This window comes from Scomber japonicus, chromosome 16 (genome assembly GCF_027409825.1).
Source record: "Scomber japonicus isolate fScoJap1 chromosome 16, fScoJap1.pri, whole genome shotgun sequence".
Classification (NCBI taxonomy): Eukaryota; Metazoa; Chordata; class Actinopteri; order Scombriformes; family Scombridae; genus Scomber; species Scomber japonicus.
In genome coordinates this window covers 15,241,512-15,250,956 of record NC_070593.1, presented here as the reverse complement: position 1 = coordinate 15,250,956, position 9,445 = coordinate 15,241,512, and positions in this window count along the sequence as shown.

The following is a 9,445-nucleotide window of genomic DNA, read 5'->3' as shown; positions in this document are numbered from 1 at the left end:
ACGGTTTTTAATCAATTATGACACTCACCTTTGGGGCAGCACATTCATTACATATGATAGGAGCAGCTAAGGGACAATATTCCGATTGCGTGCTGAGATTGAAATGAAAGAAATTGTATGGTTAGAGGGTAGACAAAGACTGCAATTTTGCACAGCTGAACATCCCAGGCTGAATTTACATATGTGCACACAAAAGGGCTATACTGCATGTGATTTCTCTGATATAATTTATGTGTACCCAGTGATTTATCATCCTTAGATCACTCTGTAGAAATCAAGCACAGATCTCCTAAAGAGGTCCACACATGCTGCCAGTAAATGATAGCTGTTGTAAAAGTTTATCATCGCTATGAAATGGAATGAATCAATCAAAAAAAAAAAAAAAAAAAAAGGCCCAGGTTTCCGCTTTGTAAAAAATGGTGCCCCAATCAGAGGTAGTTATTTGGTAGGGGGACTGGAGGTTAAAGAGATTAAACACATGCAGCACATGTACGCAGCAACACCGGTTTTTATTAAAAATCAGAATGCTCACATGCTATAACTGAAAAAAGGAAGTTGTTGTAAGTAATATTAAACAGGAAGTTTCAGGAAGTTAATATGACGGTTAAAGAAGCATTCCAGATGTGCTAATGATTATTTATAATTTATGTATACTACTGTAGCATCAAATGTCCATACAAACTCTAGCCAGTGAGTTACATAGTAGACTAAACAACAATAAGCATATGTTGATGTTAAAATACTTTACTGAATCCCCATGTGAAACTATAGATACATACAACATAAAGGGAAACAGTTCTGGGATTAGGTATAGTACATGGTGATTATGTGGGATTACATTTTAGAGTCCATTGCAGGTTATGGTTGTTTCAGGTCATTTAAAATATCAATAGACAGCATTAACACTGGACATTAATAGTAAGCATACATTTAGGTTTAATCATATTTTAATGAAGGAAGACAACGCTTTCAGTAAGTACCTTTAAGTGGATGAATATGAGAATTTATCTCAAATACATACATCATTGTCACACTTAAGTATAATCTTTATATCGACCAAAATGTGTTAAAGTCACAAAATTATTTCAGCTAACATAAATACTTCAAGACATCATACAATAACAAACTGTGGGACAAATAATGTCAATGGCTACAGAGACTGTCAGCTGGGTTGAGTTTCAGAGGTCAATGGTTTTGACCAAATGGGTGCCTCAGTAGACTGAGACTGCTGACCTGATACACTAGATGGTTTGTTATACAGAACCATCTAAGAAATCATCCATGGAAACTGTTTTATATGGGCATTCACTTTCAAAAAATAGTTGTCAGGTGATTGGATGAACCATCTGTCTATCCCTGTCTTAACCACTTAACGCACGCTGTTCCGTCTACGGGACGGGACGGATGTTAGGAGGTAGCCACAAGTCCTTCTGGATGTTTTAAACACCAACCCTTAAACATATATATTCATGCCGCACATCGTTGGAAAGCTTAGATTGTCCTGATTCATTCAAGACCACTCACGACTTATATGGTTGCTCACAGCCGTAATAGTATTAGCGATTAGCTCGGCTAGCCCCTGAGCTAAGTAAGAAAAGCTATAATGCCTACATACCTTCAAAGTCTTCCCTTTGTCCACAACGATCATCTTATGACTCAGGACTTTCTGTACAGCTCGCCAAATATCCATTCTTGTGAAATATGAAATCCGTTTCCATAAAACCGAAATACTTTCCTCAATATGTCCATGTATTTAGTCCAACACGTAACGTAATAACACAAAGAAAAAACCATCTACGGTCCGTTTACGTCATTTCCTGACCTGCGCGTCCATCTCAGAGTACACGTGACTAGGTGTTTACGACCGTGAGCCTCATCTGCTTCTGACGACACCACACACAAGCCAATCGGTGTTTAGGATTAGGCAGTACATGTCTCCAAAGCCAATGAGGACATGTGACCGACAACAATGACGACATGGCTTTGATTGACTGCTGTTCTAGCCTATGATAACCTTTTAGCCAATAGTCAGAGGTTTCCAACGGTGTATGATGACACTAAACTATTAAGTTTGGCTGTCCATAAACAAACTCCAAGCGTAACCGGCGTGCGCCCTGTGCGTAAAAGAATTGAACCATATATCATTACGCACTCGGCATTTTGGTACACGGTTGGTTATTTTTCGACTTAACATATGACTTATACCAAAATAAACAGATAGATAGATAGATAGATAGATAGATAGATAGATAGATAGATATGGCCAAACAAAAAAATATGGTTATATGTAATAATAATAATAAAAATAATATTAATAATAATAATAATATGGCGTCAGCTTTCATTAGAGACCAAGATTTTGATTGTAGGCAAAGGGGTTGTGAAGTTATAGGTGTTTGACTGCGGTTATACAGCTTTGGTAACCAAGTGTCCATTTGGAGTCTCCAAAAAGGACCTGAGGAAAACGCATGGACATACCTGTTGAAAAATAATTGTGAAAAATTCATCTTTTGGTCTTTTGACTCCAACTGCATGAAGCCAAGACCTGTGGCTGTGGCCTCATTGTGTCTATATCCTGCTGAGAGGTCCCTGAATGTCTGTACACATGTCATTGTAAAGGCAAACCTATGGGCGAGTAAACAACCCCATCATTGTAACCTCTGCCACTCTTTGTCAGTAAGTCACAGAATCACACAGACACGTTTACAAGAATCCTGAGGGTGTTTCCTTTCCAATGATACCAGACACATCTCTGAGTCTCAAACTATGTGGGATCTGCTGCTGTGCTAGGCTAACAGCATAAAAAACAGGGGCGTGTGTTAAGTGGTTAAAGTTAAAAACTTTAAAAGTTCAATGATTGAGTTTATGACTTTTTTTGTGAGACAACAAGGGAAACAACTAGAAGTCATGTATCAGGTTATTGTCATACATACTGTATATGTATATTTTTTTATTTGTAATGTAAAGTGAATTCAAACAAAAACTGACATAGGCCTACTTTGCTACCTACCTAACCCTAACCGTTTATTTTAGCACCTTATGGGCTTCAGAAAATAGTTATTAACATTATAAAAACTCAAATGGTCCATCAGACCATTGCAGTGACAGAGAGAGGATTTGTTTTAAATATATATTTATTGCCCTTGATGACAACATCCAGTCTCAGAATATGAGAAAACGGGTTGTTTTTATCTTTTAGTATTCTAACTATGAAAACAAAATCAAACCATTTTTAAATTTCTGCCCATCACTATTTGACCAGGAAAAAGAAAAATTGTATTTCAATTTAACATTTTGTATTTTAAAACAAAAATCAAGTAACCACACGTTTTTTGGGTGGATAAAATTAAACTTTTTTTTTTACTCTGGTAGATTTTATGACACTTACAGTAACCAGTAACATAATATGTGTAGTTGTCACTTCCAGTCTGTCTGTCTGTCTGAGCAGCACACACAGAAGGTGAAACAGAGATTATCATCATAGACATAAAGAACATCTCTCATTAAGACTTTGCTTTCTTACATTGAACCAAAACCAGCATAACGTTGCTGCCATGTATGTTAAACAGCACGCAGGTGTTTGAGGTGGAGCTGCAGGGTTGAGTGGAGGTGTGTGAGGAAGCTAACAGCTAACACAACAGCGTCCAACAGCCGCTACCTCTGTAGCCGCTTACTGGTGGAGCAACTCTGTCCTCCATTCAGTGTCCGGACCTTTTATACAGAACAGTGAGGAGGAATGAAGTAGCAGCATTCCCGCCATGAACAGACTCCCAGAGGAGAGCAGCGTGATGACAACAAACAGCAGCAGAGGCTACCGTCTCTGGGCGGAGCTTAGCAGCAGACACACACACACACACACACACACGCACACACAGAGTTGTCACAACTTAACTCAGTCAGTTAGATGCAGTAGTCTAATAGTCTGCTTGCTTTCAACATGATTTTAACAATTTATTGATATTTGGAAATTGACTCGCGGGCTGCCCATGCCTGCTCTGTGTGTGTGTTGTTATAATAATGTAGAGTATCACGTTATATATTATTATTGTTATTATTATTATTATCATTATTATTATTATACCTTTGTAATTCTCATCGGATCTGTATTGATCTCATATATGACCTTTCGGCAGTCAGGCTATCATGCTTACCACTGTGTGAAGACCATAGGAGCACAAATATCTGGAACATGTCCCTGAATTAAACAATTGATTATGAAAATGGACAGAAACATCAGTGATTATGATGTGGGCCTACTTGGGAATAGTGCTCTCAAAGGTCAGGCAAAGACAACAAAAAGGGAAAAAGGAGGACATGTCTTGTTGGTTTGTTACAATTTATTTGTTCTAAAAATCCAGACAATTTGGATGATCAAGCCCCTGAACTGAACCTGACATCTGTCTACATGCCATTAAGATAGTGTTTGCTCTTTTTTTGGGGCAACTTCCTTTCTAGCTTCTGGTTTCCATAACCTAATCTAGACACCAAACTGAATACAGTCCATAAATATATCTTTCCATCTTTTTTACTGGTTGTAGTGCCAACTCCTCTAGTCAGGAGCTGTAGAGATCATTATTTTTTAGTATGTTACTTTATAAGTTATGTTAAACTCCATAGTAACACAATGCAGTATTCATAAAGTACATTAATGTATGGTTTATGTATATGTAAAGCTTTCCTTTAACAAACTAAAAGAAAGAAGCCATGTGTGTATTTGGCACACAGTCTGCTACAGTCTACTCCCTTACAAAAAAGGTGTGAGCACCCATGCGGCTAGCTGCACAACACACGTTTGCTGCTCCTTGTAGAAGTGGAGTTCTTTCCCCAGGCAATGGCCCGTCAGGCCAGACAAGCAGGCCGGGTGTTAAAGTGTGAGCCGGGTACACAGAGTAACAACAGGGCCATCTGCCCTGGGAATGCACACATCCATCTTACTAAGGACAGCGAGTCTGGGAACAGATAAAGGAAAACAAGGGGGGTAGAGAGAAAGAGGGAGACTGAGGAAGCGCAGAAAAGGAAGTGGTTGGCATGAAAGGGGAGACAAATAAACAGAAATGGAGAAAGAAATCCGTACACGTTTGTGTGTCTGTGTGCACAATGTTGATGATGGACGAGAGCTGTAAGGGAGACAATGAATGGAGACAAGGTGAGAGAATAGAGAGGTTAATATAATAGTAATGTAGAAAGAGTTGCATCACACAATGAAAGCTTAACAATTTAAACAAACACAGTACATATGCAGATGTTTCTCTCACTGATGGGATCATTTACAGGATTAAAACACCTAAAGTGGGCATTAGACAAGTAGGTGGTCAGACAAGAGCTAAAATGTTACTAACTATGACTTTTAAAGCTTAATTTTGCCAGCTACTACAAAACAACTTATCATAGTGCCACACTAGGAACTTTATGAGACTAACATTTTATAATAATGTTCTTAATTTAATATTCACATTTTTTCATAATTAACATACTTGTAAAACAGATTGCTATTCTTTTATATTACCAAGCATGACATAAGGAAGGTCAGTACAGTCTCAGCTCCCACCGTCATCCCTGCTTCACAACCATCTGTATACTGTATGACTGTAAACTCTGCAGTCAGCAGAGTGATGTCATCCAGCCTTCTCCATTTGTTTTTATTTTTAGACCATTTCCTCATCGCTGTATAATCTGTGTATATGGTCTCACTGATATAGTACACTCTCTCTCTCTCACTCCATATTACCTTATCACACTGAGACCTTTTAGCTGTGCTTCCAGTCATTAGATTCAGACAGTAGGTAGCTACCTGGCTGGAGCAGAGAGAGAGAGGGAAAAGTGGCTTCCTGGTGGCTCTAGATGATGTCAGCGGCGAAAAAGGTCTTTTTATTAACACCACCTGTCCATCTTGCTAGGAGGCTTGATACAGGTCTCGGGGCATGTGGAGCCTCTCTATGAAATTACCTTTGACAATTTTCATTTCACTTACATGACATACAAAAGTTCAGACACTTTTGTTATATTCAGCCTGTGGCTGCACTGGGCTATAAAATTTCCATAAGAACCACTACATGCCCTTGAGCAAGGAACTCAACCAAGAACCTGCCCAATAGCTTGTGATCCAAGATTGTGGTACTACCGGCACAGATCCCACATCTACACACCCAATATTTATATGTGTATATTCTATTCATCAACTATATCAGTTTGTGCATTATGGAGTGAACTGCAATTAACACTGTAATCTATCATTTAAAATCACTGTATTTCTTGTATTTCTATAAAAACACAGAAAGACAACAGAAATAGTGTGTGTCCATTATTTTCATAACAACTTTGAGGACCACTGGCTGAAACAGAGCTAAAATACTAAAGCTTCCAGCCTCCATTCAATGTCATGTTGAGAACAATTGTTCAGCTGCTTACTGAAGCGTTTGAGCTGGTCAGAGTGCCCGCCATGTGAGACGGCTGACGTGTTATTGACAGATGGCCAGGCTCCTGCCCTCCACGGGAGACTTCTAAACACAACAACTACTGGATACACTGAGGTGATCCTCACATCAATATCAATCAATTATTCACTTATTTGTGCTGGCTTGCAAAAAGCAGCTTGACTGCATCTCATAAGTGCTAGACCGACATGCATTTTGTAAGAGGGGAATAGAGGGAGCCTAGTATTACCCCACGTTTCATCCTACACTTGTGGTGAACTAACTTTGGCACTGTCACAGCGTGACATAGAACCGCGATTAAGTGGGTCAGTGATTCTTATTGTCTACATTACAGCCATTAGCTTTTATGGAAGAATACATCATGTGCACCAGTTCTATATTTGAAGTAACATGCAAAGAAGCCTGTTTTATTCATTTTCAGATTTCTTTCAACACAAAACCAGGGTCAAACCTTAAACTTTTCTGCATACTAAGTGCACTTGAACTGAATACATAACTAGGGAGGAATATTTTTATATGGGCACCTCAGATATAATACATGCTGAAGAGGAAGAAGTGGCCCTAGCAATAGTACTATAGTTATACAAGCAGCATGTTTCTAGGGGTTTAGCAGTACTTGAGGGAGATCTAGTTTATTATTCCTTGTTTAGTCAGCCTCTCTGGACTTTTTCCTTGAAGTGCTTCATACGGTATGAAGTATAAAGTAAAGAACTACTCACTGTGTTTAATATGAGCTGCTTTGGTTTGCTTTAGCACATACCATTACACAAACTTGCTCCGTCTCCCTGCCTCATGTTACACAGAAATATTATAGCTGTGGCCTGAGGTCAATAGCAAAAGCCCTCATTCTACACATAACTGTGCCCTTGTGTTCTTTTTAGCCACCACTAGGAGAGGGAGTGATACACTTATTTTGATCCACTCCAATATCATTAAGTTATTAGTTGATTTCAGTGGATTTAATCAGCATAGTAATTCCTCTCCATGGGAAGATAAGTCTCTCTCAAGAGCAGTTACGCTATCCACTATGCCTGCTGATTAGACACAAGCCCTCAAAATAATTCATCAGAAAACTGCAAAAAATAATTTATCAAAAGTGCTTTTCACAAAACCCGCTCAGGACCTTTGCTTCTTAATAATTAAAGTCCGCAATTAGGCATCTTACCATGCGCTCAGTGTGAGGCTCCATGTAATATTCATAACCATACATAATTATGCAATATATTCACTGAAATAAGAGGCCATATATTCACGGTGGGGCTGTCAAGCGGCAAGACATTTTTATTTGGTTTATAACACTGTTTCATCTTACACATGAGCAGCTGGCTTCTGGAGACAGAATAGAAGGAGGACGTCTGGTCCTTAGCAGTCTGACACTGTATTCTATGGCTCTGGCTTTTAGAGGAAAGAGAAGGAGAGAAAGAGAAAAGGGGAGAAACAGGGAGAGAGAGAGGATAAGCATTGAGTGGTGATGCTCTAACCATGGGAACCACTAATATCAAAGTCTGTCTGCTGGACACAACAAAGACATACTTTAGTGGTATCATACACTGACCCCAGAGTCAGTCAACACAAGATGCAGAAAGAAAAGTAGGGGCATTAAATTAAAATGGATTTGAGATGGGGTGCTGTCTCTGGATGCATTGTATGATAAATTATACATAATGCTCATACCAGCATGGTAAAGAACTATAGAAAAAAAAAGCCCTTGATGGAGCCTGAAGCAAATAAGCAAAAGCAGCGGTCTACAGTGGACGTACTGTGGACAAGGTTGGCTTTCATCTTGAGACGCAGTTCAAAGCTACAGGCTACGCACAGAACAAACTGGCAATCAAAGCCGCTGTGTAACTGGGCAGTGGTGCACTTCACAGAGCCTGTCGTCTCGAGTGCAGCACAAATCACACGCAGACGCCTCTCTCACATCACAATGGCTGATTTTCAACACAGTCTTTGGAACTTATTATTTTTCACCATGTAAATGTAAAAAAAAAAAAAAAAAGAAAAAAAAAAACTTTTTGCTGTTGGGACCTGCTGCATTTTAAAGGCCTTTCATGACATGTATATGATGAATGAGAAGAAAAGCGTACATTTTTATCCAACTTTACTGTAGTTAACAAAGGCTCTCATTCCCCTTCAGTGAAACCATATCCAAGGATACCGTTTGTCCTTTGCCTGAATAAAAACTAGGATGACTGAATCAAACCGAGGAAAAAAATATATTTTGTATGATAAGATGTATTGTATAGGACTAAGATCCATAGAATATATGACTACTTTAGTGTTGTGAATATCATGAAGCTCTTTGTGGTGAGATTTCATAAGCATTTAATATCCACACCATGCATTTGTTATGCTCACAACTTGTTATAATTTGTTACAATAACATGGAACATGTTGTATCCCCATATGGTTGATGAACACTGCTGTGCTGTGTATGGAGCTCTACTGCACAGCATTAGATGTTATGTTTTGAGATTACAATTTGGATTGATGAGATATTTAATGGTTTTATTTCTTAAGTACGTACCTTTGGAATGAATGTCATGCCGATCAACGCAAAGCATGCTAATGTTTCCCCTTTTCTGGAAAGAGAGGACAAAAACAAATTTGTTTATATATAACAGTCATGAAAAGCTTCTTCCTCTTAGTAATAAATGAAACCAGTGTGTTTTTAAGTCCCCATCATGTGCTGTACAGCGAAACAATGACCTTTTCCAATATGAGACAATTTTACTGTCGGTATAATACAGATGTGATTAACATAAATAAGAGTTAAAGTCAAATAGGCGTAAAGGTCGTCACTCAGGACTAGTCTCAGGTCTGCAAGGTGATTTACAGCAACTTAATTTGACTGTGTGAAGTAATTTATCTGTGACAGAGCAAGGCATGCAACTCTCCGCATGCAGTGCTCACATACAGGGGACAATATGCCATGACTGCACACATCTCATATCTACCCAATCAGTCAAGATGCTTTACAACTTCTGTCAGAGGCCCTAACAGTTCTCATA